At 36.9% G+C, this 18704-nt stretch overlaps 1 protein-coding gene and 1 non-coding gene across 2 annotated transcripts in view; one reads left to right on the top strand and one right to left on the bottom strand.

Annotated features, from left to right (window-relative positions):
* The window catches only part of LOC144567045 (ent-kaurenoic acid oxidase-like), an 82127-nt gene that overhangs the window by 35047 nt on the left and 28376 nt on the right, over window positions 1–18704 (bottom strand). The window lies entirely within an intron of this gene.
* On the top strand, window positions 18102–18208 carry LOC144567885 (small nucleolar RNA R71). Its single transcript, XR_013515534.1, has one exon. It is a non-coding gene; the product is annotated as a small nucleolar RNA R71 (small nucleolar RNA).

Raw genomic sequence — 18704 nt, 5'->3', positions numbered from 1 at the left:
GCAAGATAAAAGGGTATTTACAACCGTAATATAATACTTAAATTGATGTTGTTTGGAGCACTACAAGTGTCTCTAGATTGCAAGATAATATGACATTTACAACCCTAATACAACTCTTCAATTGATGTTTGGAGCACTCTAGTAGTGTCTATATGCCAAAATAATAGTGCATTTACAACCCTAATAAAACACTACAATTGAAGGTGTTGGTTGCACTCTAGTAGTGACTCCATATTGTATGATAATTGGGCATTTACAACACTAATACTCCTATTGAAGGTGTTTGGAGCACTCTAGTGGTGTCCCTATTTGGCAAGATAAAATAGCATTTACAACCCAAAAACAATAATCCAATTGAAGGTGTTCGGAGCACTCTAGTAGTGTCCCTATCTGGCAAGATAATAGGGTATTTACTTCCCAAATACAACATTCCAATGAAAGGTGTTTGGAGCACTCCAGTAGTGTCTCCAGATCGCAAGACAATAAGACATTTAAAACCCTAATACGACACTCCTATTGAAGTTGTTTCGAGCTCTCTACTCGTGTCTCTATATGGCAAGATAATAGGGCATTTACAACCCAAATATAATACTCCATTTGAAGGTGTTTGGAATACTCTAGTAGTGTCTCTATATGGCAAGATAAGATGGCATGTACAACCCTAATGAAAACACTCCAATTGATGGTGTTTGGAGTACGCTAGTAGGGTCTCTATATGGCAAGATAATAGGGTATTTACAACCCTAATACAGTACGTAAATTGATGATGTTTGGCGCACTCTAGTAGTGTCTCCAGATTGCAAGATAATAGGGCATTTACTAGCCTAATACAATACTCCAATTGATGGTTTTTGGAGCACTCTAATAATGTCTCCATATGGGATGATATTAGGACATTTACAACCCTAATACAATCCTCAATCGACGGTGTTTGTAGCACTCTAGTAGTGTCTCTATATGGCAAGATAATAGGGCATTTACAACCCTGATACAATACTCCAATTGAAGGTGTTTGTAGCACAATAGTAGTTTCTCCAGATTGTATAACAATAGGGAGTTTACGGCACTAATACAACACTCCTATTGAAGGTGTTTGGAGCACTCTAGTAGTGTCTCTATATGGCAAGATAAAAAGGGCATTTGCAACAATAACACAATACTCCAATTGAAGGTGTTCAGAGCACTCTACTAGTGTCTTTATATGGCAAGATAATATGGCATTTACAACCCTACAACACTCCAATCAAAAGCTTTTGGAGCACTCTAGTAGTGTCTCCATATCGCAAGATAATAAGACATTTATAACACTCATACAATACTCCTATTAAAGGTGTTTGGAGTGCTCTACTCGTGTCTCTATATGGCAAGATAATAGGGCATTTACAACCCTAATACAATAATTCTTTTGATGGTGTGTGGAATACTCTAGTAGTGTCTCTATATGGCAAGATAAGAGAGAATTTACAACCGTAATAAATCACTCCAATTGGTGGTTCGCGCACTATTGTAGTGTCTCCAGATTGCAAGATAATAGGGCATTTACAACCCCTGTACAATATTCCAATTGAAGGTGTTTGGAGTACCCTAGTAGTGTCTTTATATGGCAAGATAAGAGGGTTGTTGTAATCATAATAAAATACCCCAATTAAAGGTGTTTGGAGCACTCCAGTAGTCTTTCTATGTGGCAAGATAACAGGGCATTTACAATACAATACTCCAATTGAAGGTGTTTGCTGCACTCTAGTAGTGCCTCTATTTGATAAGATAATAGGGCATGTAAAATCCTAATACAACACTCTAATTGAAGCCCTAGTCATGTCTCTATGTGGCAAGATAATATGGCATTTACAACCGAAATACAATACTCGAATTAAAAGTGTTTGGAGCACTCTATTAGTGTCGTTATCTGGCAAGATAATACGACATTTACAACCCTAATAGACTACTCCAATTTAAGGTGTTTGTAGCACTCTAGTAGTGTCTCTGGATGACAAGATAATAGGGCATTTACAACCGTAATATAACTCTCCAATTGAAGGTGTTTGGGCCACCCTAGTAGTGTAGAGATATGGCAAGATAATAGGGCATTTACAAACTTAATAAAATACTCCAATTATAGGTGTTTGGAGCACTCTAGTAGTGTCTTTATATGGCAATATAATAGAGAGTTAGGCTAATATGACACTAGTGTTATATCAAACTAAATAACACCACATCTTAAACCCTTAGATCTGCTTTAAGATTCGTACAAAATGAAGTGCTTGAACAGTAAAAGCGGATAGTACGAATCTTAAAGCAGATCTAAGGGTTTAAGATGTGGTGTTATTTAGTTTGATATAACACTAGTGTCATATTAGCCTAACTCTATAATAGATGATTTACAACCATAATACAATACTCCAATTGAACATTTTTGGAGCACTATAGTAGTGTTTCCATATGGCAAGATAATACGGCATACAACCCTAATAGAATACTCTAATTAAAGGTGTTTGGAGCACTCTAATATTGTCTAGATTGCAACATAATAGGGCATTTACTACCCTAATACAGCTCTCCAATTGAAGGTGTTTGGAACACACTAGTAGTGTTTCTATATGGCCAGATAATAGGGCATTTACAACCCTAATACAAAACTCGAATTGAAGGTGTTGGGAGCACTCTAGTAGTGTCTCTATATGGCAAGATATGATGACATTTACAACCCTAATACAACTCTCCAATTGAAGGTGTTTGTAGTACTCTAGAAGAGTCTCTATATGGCAAGATAAGAGTGTAGTTGTAACCCTAATAAAATACTCCAATTGAAGGTGTTTGGACCTCTCCAGTAGTGTTTCTATGTGGTAAGATAATAGGGCATTTTGGAGCACTCTAGTAGTTTCTCCAGATTGCTAGATAATAGGACATTTACATCACTAATACAACACTCCTATTGAAGGTGTTTGGAGCACTCTATTAGTATTTTTATATGGCAAGATAATAGGGCATGTACAACCCAAATACAACACTCTAATCCAAGGTGTTTGGAGCACTCTAGTAGTGTCTCCAGATTGCTAGATAATAGGACATTTACACCACTAATACAACACTCCTATTGAAGGTGTTTGGAGCACTCTAGTAGTGTCTCTATATGGCAAGATAACAGGGCTTGTACAACCCTAATACAATACTCCAATTGATGGTTTTTGGAGCACTCTAATAGTGTCTTCATTTGGGAAGATATTAGGGCATTTATAACCCTAATACAATCGTCAATCGAAGGTGTTTGCAGCACTCTAGTAGTGTCTCTATATAGCAAGATAATAGGGCATTTACAACCCTGATACAATACTCCAATTGAAGGTGTTTAGAGCACTCTAGTAGTTTCTCCAGATTGTATAACAATAGAGAATTTACGGCACTAATACAACACTCCTATTGAAGGTGTGCACTCCAGTAGTGTCTCTATATGGCAAGATAAAAAGACATTTCAACCATAACACAATACTCCAATTGAAGGTGTTCAAAGCACTATAGTAGTGTCTCTATATGAGATGATAAGAGGGCATTTACAACCCTGATAAAATACTCCAATTGAAGGTGTTTGTAGCACTGTAGTAGTTTCTCCAGACTGTATAACAATAGGGAATTTATGGCACTAATACAACACTCCTATTGAAGGTGTTTGGAGCACTCTAATACTGTCCCTATATGGCAAGATAAAAGAGCATTTTCAACAATAACACAATACTCCAAGTGAAGGTGTTCGGAGAACTCTAGTAGTTTCTTTATATGGCAAGATAACAGGGCATTTACAACCCTACAACACTCCAATTAAAAGCATTTGGAGCACTCTAGTAGTGTCTCCATATCGTAAGATAATAGGACATTTACAACACTAAAACAACATTCCTATTGAAGGTGTTTGGAGCACTCTAATAGTGTCCCTATATGGAAAAAAGAAAAGGGCTTTTTCAACCCTAATACAATTATTCATTTGATGATGTTTGGAATACTCTAGTAGTGTCTCTATATGACAAGATAATAACGAATTTACAACCCTAATAAATCACTCCAATTGAATGTGGTTGGCGCACTATTGTAGTGTCTCCAGATTGCAAAATAATAGAGCATTTATAACCCCAATACAATACTCCAATTGAAGGTGTTTGGAGTACCCTGTTAGTGCCTCTATATGGCAAGATAAGACAGTTGTTGTAATAATAATAAAATACTCCAATTGAAGGTGTTTGGAGCACTCTAGTAGTGTTTCTATGTGGCAAGATAACAGGGCATTTACAACACCAATACAATACTCCAATTGAAGGTGTTTGTAGCACTCTATTAGTGTCTCTATATGATAAGATAATAGGGCATGTAAAATCGTAATACAACACTCTAATTGAAGGTGTTTGGAGCACCCTAGTCATGTCTCTATATGGCAAGATAATAAGACATTTACAACCCTAATACAATACTCGAATGATAAGTGTTTGGAGTAGTCTTGTAGTGTCTCTATATGGCAAGATATGAGGGCATTTACAACCCTAATAAAACACTACAATTGAAGGTTTTTGGAGCTCTCTAGTAGTGTCGTCATCTGGCAAGATAATATGGCATTTACAATCCTAATATAATACTCCAATTTAAGGTGTTTGGAGCACTCTAGTAGTGTCTCCGGATGGTAAGATAATAGGGCATTTACAACCGTAATATGGCTCTCCAATTGAAGGTGTTTGGGGGCACCCTAGTAGTGTCTCTATATGGCAAGATAATAGGGCATTTACAAACTTAATACAATACTCCAATTATAGGTGTTTGGAGCACTCTAGTAGTGTCTTTATATGGCAATATAATAGAGGATTTACAACAATAATACAATACTCTAATAGAACATTTTTGGAGCATTGTAGTAGTGTTTCCATATGGCAAGATAATACGACATACAACCCTAATAGAATACTCCAATTGAAGGTGTTTGGAGCACTCTAGTATTGTCTACATATTGCAACATAATAGGGCATTTACAACCCTAATACTGCTCTCCAATTGAAGGTGTTTTGAAAACTCGAGTAGTGTCTCTATATGGCAAGATAATAGGGCATTTACAACCTTAATACAATACTCGAATTGAAGGTGTTGGGAGCACTCAAGTAGTGTCTCTATATGGCAAGATAATAGGGCATTAACAACCCTAATACAATACCCCAATTGAACATTTTTGGAGCACTCTAGTAGTGTCTCCATATGGCAAGATAATACGGCATTTACAACACTATTACAGCATTCCTATAGGAGGTATTTGGAGTGCTTTAGTCGTGTCTCTATATGGCAAGATAATAGGGCCTTTACAACCCTAATATAATACTCGAATTGAAGGTTTTTGGAGCACTCTATTAGTGTCTCCATGTGGCAAGATAGTAAGGCATTTACAACCCTAATACAATACTCCAATTGAATGTGTTTGGAGCACTCAAGTAGTGTTTCCTGATTGCTAGATAATAGGGCATTTACAACCCTAATATAGAGAGGCAATTGAAGGTGTTATGAGCTCTCTATATAGCAAGATTATTGGGCATTTACAATGCTAATACGATACTCCAATTGTAGGTGTTTAGAGCACTCTCGCTGTGTCTCCATATGGCAAGATAATAAGGCATTTACAACCCTAATACAATACACCAATTGAACATTTTTGGAGCACTCTAGTAGTGTGTCGATTGCAAAATAATAGGGCATTTACAACCCTAATATAGCTCCCCAATTGAAGGTGTTTGAAGCACTCTAGTAGTGTCCCTATATGGCAAGATAATAGGGCATTTACAACATTAATAGAATACTCTAATTGTAGATGTTTGGAGCACTCTAGTAGTGTGTCTATATGGCAAGATAATTGTGCATTTACAACCCTAATACAATACTCGAATTGAAGTTTTAGGAGAACTCTATTAGTGTCTCCATATAGCAAGATAATAGGGCATTTACCACACTAATACAATACTCCAATTGAAGGTGTTTGGAGCACTCTAGTAGTGTTTCCATATTGCAAAATAATAGGGCATTTACAACCCAATACAGCTCTCCAATTGAAGGTGTTTGGAGCACTCTAGTAGTGTATATGGAAAGATAATAGGACATTTACAACCCTGATACATTACTCCAATTGTAGGTGTCGAGAACACTATAGTAGTGTCTCTATATGGCAAGATAATAGGGCATTAACAACCGTAATACAATGCTCCAATTGAACATGTTTGGGGTACTCTAGCAGTGTCTCTATATGGCAAGATAATAGTGCATTAAGAACCCTAATACAAGACTCCAATGGAAACTTTTTGGAGCACTCTAGTAGAGTTTCCATATGGCAAAATAATACGACATTTACAACACTAATACAATATTCCTATTGAAGGTATTTGGAGCGCTCTAGTCATGTCTCTATATGGCAAGATAATAGGGCATTTACAACCCTAATACAACGTTTCAGTTGAAGATTTTTGGAGCACTATAATAGTTTCTCAAGATGGCAAGATAATTGGGTATTTATAACCCTAATACAACACTACAATTGAAGGTGTTTGGCGAAGTCTAGTAGTGCCTCTATATGGCAAGATAATAGGGCATTTACATCCAAAATTCAATACTCCAATTGAAGATGTTTGGTGCACTCTAGTAGTGTCTCTATATGGGAAGATAATAGGGCTTGTACAACCCTAATACAACACTCCAATTGAACGTGCTCGAAGCACTCTAGTAGTGTCTCCAGATTGCAATATAATAAGGCATTTACAACACTAATACAACATTCCTATTGAAGGTCTTTGGAGCGCTCTAGTCGTGTCTCTATTTGGCAAGATAACAGGGCATTTACAACCCCGACACATTACGTCAATTGCCGGTGTTTGTTACACCTTAGTAGTGTCTCTATATGGAAAGATAATATGGCATTTACAACCCTAATACAATATTCCAATTGAAGGTGTTTGGTGCACTCTAGTAGTGTCTCCAGATTGCAAGATAACAGGGCATTTTTAACACTAATACGACACTCCTATTGATGGTGTTTGAAGTGCTCCAGTCGTCTCTCTATATGGAAAGATAATAGGGCGTTCACAACCCTAATACAATATTCCAATTTAAGGTGTTTGCAGCACTCTAGTAGTGTCTATATATGGCAAGATAATACGGCATTTGCTGTTGGGTTTTGACTGTTCAAACCCATTGATTAATTATGTTGGGGTTTTGACTGTTCAAACCCATTGATTAATCATGTTGGGGTTTTGACTGTTCAAACCCATTTATATGCTTAAGGTGCGGAAAGAGTAAAACAAAACTTTTACATCTACCTTAAGCTAAGGATTAAATGAATCAAGAAGATTCGTTTAATCCTATTTACAGATCTACTCCATAATTGATTTTCTAAAACATTAAATCTATTTATCAATTAAATAGATTAATATAACATGTTTATACCTTGTTTCCAAATCACAGTTGGAATGTAGACCGAGCGAGTAGAGCCTCACCAGGGAAGGAATCGACTCGGAGTATCACACGTGTGATACCTCTATTGGTTATCCACCAGGACTAACCGGAGAGCAGTTTATTTCTTTTGCCAGAAATACTATAAACCGCGGTATTCTGCAAAAACACTATTCACTGAAAAATTCGTTTCAATCAGATTTGCTAATTAAACCAAATCTGAAATACCGCGAAAATTCGGTAAAACACTATTCACCAATCGAAAAACTATAAATAGAGAAAGAGAGAAATCCAATTAACGAAGTAATCAGATTAACACGTGAATTATTGGTTTTTCTCTTTCACCTATGCCCCTCTATTTATAAGCAAATGACGTACAATTAATTATAATTAATTATACCAAGTATAACTAATTATAACCATTAGTTTTTGCTTTGTCATTTTTAACATGACAAATATAATTTAATTATAACACGTATAATTAATTATAACCATCTTAATATTGATCATAACCAATTTATAATCAATCACAATAAGATTCTCCGATTAACTCCTATATGGTGTGACCCAATAGGATCTGTGTTATGTTGGTAAATAGAATTAAAACTGTTTTAACTTCTATAATCATAGGAGGCATCTGGCTGTATACACTATGACCATCCAATTACACAGATGATGATGTACTGTACAATATCACGATCCAGTAAACAATTTACTTGTGTCTGTTCTTCTGTCTCATAGCTATCAGATCAGTTTCAAGGTAGATGTGTGTCATCCTTGCTAACTGTATCTTTTCTTGATCTTGAGTAGATTATCAAATATAATTACTCTTGTAATTATACCGCATGCAGATAATCTAACTCTACCAAGGGGCCCAGTGATGCTATAGCTCGTATAGAGATACGAGGGACAAATAGTATTCTTGGCAGACTATCACTTCCTCAGCTAAGCTATACATATGGAAATGCTACCGTTATGACTGCTTTTTACGGACAGCGTTAGATAACACTCATACATACTTATTTCTTAGTAGGAACGATAAATACCTTATACTGTAGAACTTGACACTGAATGAAAACATAAATGACACGAACACAATTCTATTTAATGTTTCATTCGGGGTCTGTCAAATACCATGTTCCTAGAACATGTATCCATGTGATTAAAATGACATCTCGTGTCAGGTGGTTTGTAAAACTTAACCATCTTTTAATCCACATGCTAACCTTATCGCGGTAATTAGTGTTCCTGCTAATTACCTTGGTCAGTGACTTTTAAGAGTATATATATTATCTATATTATGGAGTTTCACAATTTCAGTCATGAACTCGAAATGATCCATAATTTCAATAATACTCAAGGCAACAAAATGATATATAAATAAACATTCAATTCATGAACAAAGCTTTGTGATAATTTATCGTATTATTGACTTCTAGATTATTACAGACTAACAATCTCCCACTTAAGCTAGGAGCCAATCATCGTAGGCCCTACTTATACAAATCTCTAGTATTCTAAAATCTCACAGATCTAAAGAAAAACTCATAGCCAATCTCCTATGTGTCTCAGACCCATAGAAGCTGTATGGAGCTGGTGCTTGGCTTGAGAAAGAGGTTTTGTAAGTGGATCAGCTGTGTTGCTGACTGTGTCAACTCTACATATCTTTACATCACCTTTATATTATATCTTTTATAATTAAATTATAAACATCTTATTGTGTTTACGATCTCTCATATTAGGTGATAACGTTGTAGACGAGAAACATATCCTTAGTTCTCATCAAGAACTTAAGGATATTCTTTACAGCATTCCAGTGCTTTATGCCTGGATTAGCCTGATATCTACTCGTCACACTCAAAGCGTACGAGACATTAGGGCGAGTGGACAACATGGCGTTTATGATAGAGTCAATAGCCGAAGCGTATGGTACTCTACTCATAGTGCTTTGCTCATCAGTTGTCGAAAGACACTGAGTCTTGCTTAGTTGAGCACCATGTGACATTGGCAGGAATCCTCTCTTAGAATCCTGCATGCTGAACCGATTCAGCACTTTGTCAATGTACGTGCTTTGACTTAAACCTATAAGTCTATTTGATCTATCTCGATAGATCTTTATGCCTAGTATATAGACAGCCTCGCCCAAGTCCTTCATTGAAAAGACTTTCTTCAACGAAGACTTGGCTTGTTGCAAAAGAGGAATATCATTTCCCATTAGTAGTATGTCATCTACATATAGGATAAGAAAAGCGATGGCACTCCCACTAGTCTTTCTGTATACACATGGTTCTTCTTCGCATCTAACGAAGTCAAGCTTTTTGACTTCCTCGTCAAATCGAAGATTCCAACTCCGTGATGCTTGCTTCAGTCCATAGATGGATTTAAGAAGCTTGCACACCTTCCCAGCATTCTTTGAATCTTCAAAACCCTCAGGCTGTGTCATGTACACATCCTCTTCTAAATTTCCATTTAAGAAGGCGGTTTTGACATCCATTTGCCATATTTCATAATCATGAAATGCGGCAATTGCTAGGAGTATCCGAATTGACTTAAACATAGCCACGGGCGAAAAAGTTTCATCATAATCTACACCGAGAATCTGTTTGAAACCTTTCGCTACTAGTCGTGCTTTGTATATAGTCATCTTACCATCCATATCTGTTTTCATTTTGAAAACCCACTTGTTGGCTATGGGTTTTACCCCATCAGGTGGTACAACTAGGTTCCAGACCGTGTTGTCATACATGGACTGTATTTCGGATCTCATGGCCTCCAGCCATTTATCGGAGTCGGGCCTATCCATTGCTTCCGCATAGGTCAAAGGATCTTCAGTGTCATAGACTGAGATCTCGTGCAGTCCCAAGTACCTCTCGGGTGCATGGACTGTTCTTGTTGACCTACGTAACACTTGTTCTTCGGGCTGTTGAACTTGATCCACAACGGTCTGCGGATCTAGTTCTTCTTCAACTTGTGTTGAAGTACTTAAGCTCGGGACTAGAACCTCATCCATAACTACTTGTGGATTTGGTACTTCTAGATGCTCATCAGCCGAAAAATCAAGAGGTGGGTTTATCTGATCTGTATCAGATATTATATTGTGTGATGTATCTTGAATTTCTTCAAGTATTACATTACTCCCACTACTTCTTTTTGCGAGAAACTCGTTCTCCAAAAATCTACCATCACGAGCAACAACTATTTTGTTCTCGGATTGGTGATAGAAGTAATATCCTTTCGTTTCCTTAGGATACCCTACGAAGAAGCACTTGTCAGCCTTGGGATCAAGTTTGCCAGACGTCAGGCGTTTGACAAATACTTCGCAACCCCATATTTTAAGATAAGACATATTTGGGAGTTTCCCAAACCATAACTCGTATGAAGTCTTTTCTACTGACTTGGATGGAACCATATTTATTGTTCATGCAGCAGTTTCTAGTGCGTGCCCCCAGAACGATTTCGGAAGTGTGGCTTCACTCATCATGGAACGAACCATGTCTAACAGAGTTCGATTCCGTCTCTCAGAAACACCGTTCCACTGTGGTGTCCCCGGAGGTGTGAGCTGTGAGACTATCCCACATTCCTTTAAGTACTCTTTAAACTCAAAACTTAAGTATTCGCCTCCACGGTCAGAACGTAGAGCCTTAATACTTTTGTTCAATTGATTTTCTACTTCAGTCTTGAATTCTTTGAACTTGTCAAAGGATTCAGACTTATGTCTCATCAAGTAGACATAACCATATCTACTGTAATCATCAGTAAATGTGATAAAGTAAGAAAAACCATTTCTTGTACAAGTACTCATAGGTCCACATACATCCATGTGTATTAGACCTAATAAGTCACTTGCCCTTTCGCCCTTTTTGGAGAAAGGCGATTTGGTCATTTTTCCTCGTATACAAGATTCGCATGTGTCAATTGATTCCAGATCAAATTTACCAAGAAGTCCATTTTTATGTAACTTCTTGATGTGTTTCTCATTTATATGACCAAGGCGACAATGCCACATGTAAGTCGTGCTTTCATGTGATGTTTTGAGTCGTTTGTTATTGATGTTAAACACGGGTTTGTCCATTTCCAGTATATAAAGATCATTCATCATATATGAAGATCCATAATATAATTCATCTTTGTATATAGAACATCTATTGTCCTTTGTTACAAAAGAGAAACCATTCATCTCTAAACATGAGATTGAAATGATGTTTCTGGAAATGCTAGGAACAAAATATACATTTTCTAGTTCCATTACAAGCCCGCTGGGCAAATACAACTCTATACTACCAGCTGTCATGGCTGCAACTCGTGCTCCGTTTCCAACTTGGAGTTGTATCTCCTTGTTATGTAGCTTCCTCCTATTTTTCAGTGCTTGCACATTTGAACAAATATGAGCACATGATCCGGTATCCAGTACCCAATCATTACTAGAGGTTGCAACGTTAACTTCAATAACATTGATACCAGAAACTGAAATTTCTGAGACTCGCCCAGATTTCAGAACTTCTAGATCCTTCAGGCAGCCTCTCTTCCAATGACTTTTGCTATTGCTGAAATAGCAGTCAAAGTTAGCAAAAACTTTTATCTTGGGAGAGTTCGTTCCTAGAACCAACTTCCCTTTGCCTTTGTACTTCGGAGCCACCTTCTTTGGGGCTTTCTTTATCTTCCTCCCACCTTCTTGGATTATGACATGAGAGCTATTCTCAATGTCTTTATCAGTGATCCTCAGCATCCCTTGGGGCTCCTGCAAGCTCTTATCCAACTCTTGCTTATGGGAGTTCACAATGAACTCCGAATAGCTGGGAGGAAATGAGTCCAGAATAACTTTCGTGGCCAACTCGTGGCTCCACGGACAGTTAAGCTTCTCCAGTTTCTCATCATCTCTTGTCATACGAAGCGTGTGAGTACTGACAGAGCTGCTCTCTACTATTTCAGCAGGGACCGGTGTATTTAGGATATATTCCTTTTTCTCACGTATGTCTATCTTTTCGAGTAGGGAGCGTAGAGAGAAAGATGTTTCTTTAGCCATATTACTACAATGTTAAATGTAAAGATTTTAGCTTTGTTCATGTAATGTTTTATTCTAATAATAAAACTCCCACTGCAAATTTGTTTTATTCCCGTTTTGCAGTAGGACCAAGATCCATGTTTTCACCAATAACCAAGGCAGTGTATGCATATCATGGCTATCAGTTATCTTAGGTAAGAAAACTTGCTAATCACATCTCTTTGTGATTCTTAGTTTCGTTAAAACATCACGTGTTTTTAACGAAGACTTTGCCCCGAGCCTAAAACTCTTTTAGAAATCATCGGTAAGTAACATCACTCTATTTTGTTTTGTTATGTCTCACATAACCCTCGACCACCAAAGGTAAAAGGCGATGCCTACTGAGTAGGTTTCAATCATCAACCAATGAACAATGATGTGAGGAGGATAGAGTAGGAAGGGCATAATACTTAATTATTTGATGGGTTGGTGTTTATGCTTAACAGTGCCAGCAATCTCCAAAGGGGTATGTGAAAAAGAACGACTAATGTGATTCTATTCGTATCTTTATAGCGACTTTTTTCATATGCTTCATTAAGCAATTATAGAAAGAAAGTCTTGAATACCGAATGTGATCTCCATTTCTTTTCTTAGCTTATGTCAGAAAGAACGACTAATGTGATTCTATTCGTATTTTTATAGCGACCTCTTTCATATGCTTAATTAAGCAGTCGTGGAAAGGAAGTCTAAAATATCAAATGTGATCCCCATTACTTTCTTTTCTCAACATATGTAAGAATGACTAAATGTGATTTTATTCGTATCTTTATAACGACCTCTTTCATATGCTTCATTAAGCAGTCGTGGAAAGGAAGTCTTGAATACGAAATGTGATCTCCATTAGTTGCTGTTCTTATCAGTACCTCTTTGATACGCTTAGCTTTGTTTAAGCAGTCAGTTCTTGTAACTGACTTTGGACATTCTTATGGACACGTGAAAGTCGTCTGCCAGAAAGACAACGGTGAGTTCCTTCACAAATCTTTCTTTGACATCACGTTCTTTCACGGTTCCTTGAAAGCGATAAATCTAATTTATTCATTTCATATCAAAGCAGTAAATCTAATTTACTTATATACAGGAGCAAGTCAGGTATATTTATTTATCAGTTCCTAATTCTTTATTTTGCAGCTATGCTCAGTTCTTTATTCTATACCGTTTAAAGCATATAAACAGTTTACATGTTTAAAACAGATATTCTTTTCGGTCCATAAAGCAATTTGGTAACGTGACAAAGTTCCTTTTCGGCCAGCCATTAGGACATGTAAAAGGGGCTCCCAGGAAAGATCGGGGTCACAAGGACCGCTTAGACTCAATCTTTCCTAGACAGAACCATCTTTTTTACGGTTTGGAAATGACAGCTCTTACTAAGGTACTTTATCGCTTCATCACATTCTTCGATGAACTTTACTTATCCGAAGGTTTTCGAAAAAGGTGAAAAGTTACACTAAATTTTGCCATTTCAAAAGTGTTAAAGCAATTTGGTAATGTGACAAAGTCCCCTTTGGGCCAGCTATCAGGACACGTAAAAGAGGGTCAGACGAAAAGCCGAGACTTTTCTTGTCATTAACCTTGTCTTTTACGAGTGGAGATTAACAGCTCTTACTCAGGTACTTTATTGCTTCATCACATTCTTAGATGAACTTTAACGCAATCAAAAGTTTTGAAAATGAAAACATAAAGAAAGCACAAAATCCTATTTTATCTTTCTCGGTCGGAAAACCGATCCAAGAAATGTAAACATTTACATTTCATAAGAAAGCATAAAGAAAGCATAAAGAAAGCGTAAATCTAATTTAACTTTCTTAGTCGGTAAAACCGAACTAAGAAAATCTCATTTCTAATCGGTTTTGGACTTGTGCTGCAAATGTAAGAATTTAAACCGATACAGAGTATATGCACCTTATTTGCATAAGTTATAACTTTTAGAAAATCAATCAGCGGGAGACCATGTGCTCTGATACCACTGTTGGGTTTTGACTGTTCAAACCCATTGATTAATTATGTTGGGGTTTTGACTGTTCAAACCCATTGATTAATCATGTTGGGGTTTTGACTGTTCAAACCCATTTATATGCTTAAGGTGCGGAAAGAGTAAAACAAAACTTTTACATCTACCTTAAGCTAAGGATTAAATGAATCAAGAAGATTCGTTTAATCCTATTTACAGATCTACTCCATAATTGATTTTCTAAAACATTAAATCTATTTATTAATTAAATAGATTAATATAACATGTTTATACCTTATTTCCAAATCACAGTTGGAATGCAGACCAAGCGAGTAGAACCTCACCAGGGAAGGAATCGACTCGGGGTACCACACGTGTGATACCTTTATTGGTTATCCACCAGGACTAACCAGAGAGCAGTTTATTTCTTTTGCCAGAAATACTATAAACCGCGGTATTCTGCAAAAACACTATTCACTGAAAAATTCATTTCAATCAGATTTGCTAATTAAATCAAATCTGAAATACCACGAAAATTCGGTAAAACACTATTCACCAATCGAAAAACCGTAAATAGAGAAAGAGAGAAATTCAATTAACGAAGTAATCAGATTAACACGTGAATTAGTGGTTTTTCTCTTTCACCTATGCCCATCTATTTATAGGCAAATGAGGAGGTTCGCCAAAAGACCGAAATACCCCCGTACTTGACAAAATTACATTTTTGCCATTTTGGATGTGGCATTCAAATTTGATTTTGCAACTTCATATTGGTTAGATTAGTTTAATGGATTCTAAACCCATTTACCCAAAGGAATAGTAAATAGTAACTATCCAATATCAAATATGTATAATTGTCATGTACAATTATATTCGTTTACGGTTTTCGTTTGGTAATTTTTATACAACATGTCAAACACGTTTATAAACAAACCTGTGTTTCTGTTTGTCATTCTAAATGACGTACAATTAATTATAATTAATTATACCAAGTATAACTAATTATAACCATTAGTTTTTGCTTTGTCATTTTTAGCATGACAAATATAATTTAATTATAACACGTATAATTAATTATAACCATCTTAATATTGATCATAACCAATTTATAATCAATCACAATAAGATTCTCCGATTAACTCCTATATGGTGTGACCCAATAGGATCTGTGTTATGTTGGTAAATAGAATTAAAACTGTTTTAACTTCTATAATCATAGGAGGCATCTGGCTGTATACACTATGACCATCCAATTACACAGATGATGATGTACTGTACAATATCACGATCCAGTAAACAATTTACTTGTGTCTGTTCTTCTGTCTCATAGCTATCAGATCAGTTTCAAGGTAGATGTGTGTCATCCTTGCTAACTGTATCTTTTCTTGATCTTGAGTAGATTATCAAATATAATTACTCTTGTAATTATACCGCATGCAGATAATCTAACTCTACCAAGGGGCCCAGTGATGCTATAGCTCGTATAGAGATACGAGGGACAAATAGTATTCTTGGCAGACTATCACTTCCTCAGCTAAGCTATACATATGGAAATGCTACCGTTATGACTGCTTTTTACGGACAGCGTTAGATAACACTCACACATACGTATTTCTTAGTAGGAACGATAAATACCTTATACTGTAGAACTTGACACTGAATGAAAACATAAATGACACGAACACAATTCTATTTAATGTTTCATTCGGGGTCTGTCAAATACCATGTTCCTAGAACATGTATCCATGTGATTAAAATGACATCTCGTGTCAGGTGGTTTGTAAAACTTAACCATCTTTTAATCCACATGCTAACCTTATCGCGGTAATTAGTGTTCCTGCTAATTACCTTGGTCAGTGACTTTTAAGAGTATATATTATCTATATTATGGAGTTTCACAATTTCAGTCATGAACTCGAAATGATCCATAATTTCAATAATACTCAAGGCAACAAAATGATATATAAATAAACATTCAATTCATGAACAAAGCTTTGTGATAATTTATCGTATTATTGACTTCTAGATTATTACAGACTAACATTTGCAACCCTAATAAAACACTACAATTGAAGGTCTTTGGAGCACTCTAGTAGTGTCTACAGATTGCAAGATAGTAGGGCATTTACAACCCTAATATAATACTCTAATTGAAGGTGTTTGGAGCACTCCAGTAGTGTGTCTATGTGGCAAGATAATAGGGCATTTGCAACCTTAATACAATACTCCAATTGAAGATGTTTGGAGCACTCCAGTATTGTCTCTATATGGCAAGATTAGAGGGCATGCACAACTCTAATATAACACTCCAATTGAAGGTGTTTGGAACACTCTAGTAGTGTCTCCAGATTGCAAGATAATAAGGCATTTACAACACTAATACAACACTCCAATTGAAGGTGTTTGGAGCACCCTAGTAGTATCTCTAATATGGCAAGATAATAGGGTTGTTGTAGCCCTAATAAAACACTCCAATTGAAGGTGTTTGGAGCACTCTAGTAGTGTCTCCAGATGGCAAGATAACATGGCATTTACAACCCTAATACAACACTTCAATTAATAGTGTTTGGAGCACTCTAGTAGTGTTTCTAGATGACAAGATAATAGGGCATTTACAAGCTTAATACAACACTCCAATTGAAAGTGTTTGGAGCACTCCAGTAGTGTCTTCAGATTGCAAGATAATAGGACATTTACAACCCTAATACAACTAGAGTGCTTAGTGATTTCCGTTTTCATACCTTGTTTCTTCCTTCCCTTCTAGTTGAGACTTTGTTATTCCTTAGTGATTTCCATTTTGCATAGCCTCCACTAGATTTAAACCCTAGTTCTAAGTGCTCTTAGATGTGTATTGTGTTTTGTGATATGTCCAGAGTGACTCTTTCCTAGGTGTCCATTTGTTTAAATAGGCCTTGATTGGAAAGTTAGATCTATAACTGTTGTTCTGGCAGTTTTTGCATGCAGATGTCAGAATAGCATGCGGTTTGGGTGAGATTCGTATGGGTGGCATAACCGTCTGCGATAGTGTCTCGAGAATAGCATCCGGTTTGGTTGAGATCTATGTGGTAGCGCTTCTGGATAGCATGCGAATGACGGCATCTGTGTGCCTGAGGCTAAGGTGTCAGAATTGCGTATTTTAAGCATGTTTTTGTTCCAAAATCATTGAAAATTAGTAATTCTCTAAAATCAAGTGAAATACCATAAAGGAATCTGATTCTCTAAAAAATAAGCAATTGTAACTCGATAAATGACAATAATATAGGCTAAGTGATAGGGAAATCATGACAAATTTGGCCCCTATCATGTGCCAGTGGGCAATGCTCTTAGGAATGCCCCTCCCCATACATGGCACAAGACTCTGGCTGTGTCTAATAGTTTCCAATTGATTTGACACTAATCTTGTCGAAAGCCTTTTGCATAGCATTCATCTTGGCGGTTAGGGTTGTGATCTAATCCACTTCGAATCGGTCGCCTCCTACAGGTTTAGAATTATCGCGGCCGGACCACTGTTGGTTCTGAGCCATGTTGTCGATTAGGTTCATGGCTTCCTGAGGTTCCCTTGACATCAGTGCTCCACCTACAACAACATCAACAGATGTACGAGTGCTTTCAGTTAAACCATCATAGAAAGTTTGGATCAACAACCAGTCAGGAATACCATGGTGTGGACAAAAATACTGTAACTCCCTAAACCTTTCCCAAGCTTCGTTTAGGGTTTCATCAGACCTTTGCCTAAAACTGGTCAGTTGGATTCTTACCTTGGCAGTTCTTTTATGGGGAAAAAACCTAGTCATAAACAAATTAGACAGTTCCCTCTAGTTGATAATGGAATCCCTTAGTAATGACCCTAACCATTTCTTGGCCTTGTCCCTAAGAGTGAAAGGAAACAATACAAGTCTACTGTAATCAATTGTTGCCCCATTGGTCTTTATGGTGGTACAACATTCAAGAAAGGTCTGGAGGTGGGCATGTGGATGCTCATGATCCAAGCCATGAAAGGTGTTCTGCTACACAATGTTAACAATGTCCGGATTGAAGTTCGGTTGCTGTCCCACAATTCTTGGTAGCCTGATTGCTCCCTTCACGTCTCTAGCTCTCGACATATTGAATTCACGTAGAGTTCTTGGCATGAAGTCTTGCATGTCCTCATCTTCCTGATCGGTCAGGTCCTCTCTGTCTCTCTCGTTGTCATTATTCATCCTTGTTCGGCTTGGATGTTCAGAGTGCACGGGCCGTGTATCAGTTGTACGGTCCGTG

This window comes from Carex rostrata, chromosome 16 (genome assembly GCF_964058835.1).
Source record: "Carex rostrata chromosome 16, lpCarRost1.2, whole genome shotgun sequence".
NCBI lineage: Eukaryota > Viridiplantae > Streptophyta > Magnoliopsida > Poales > Cyperaceae > Carex > Carex rostrata.
This window is presented reverse-complemented; position numbering and strand designations above follow the sequence as displayed.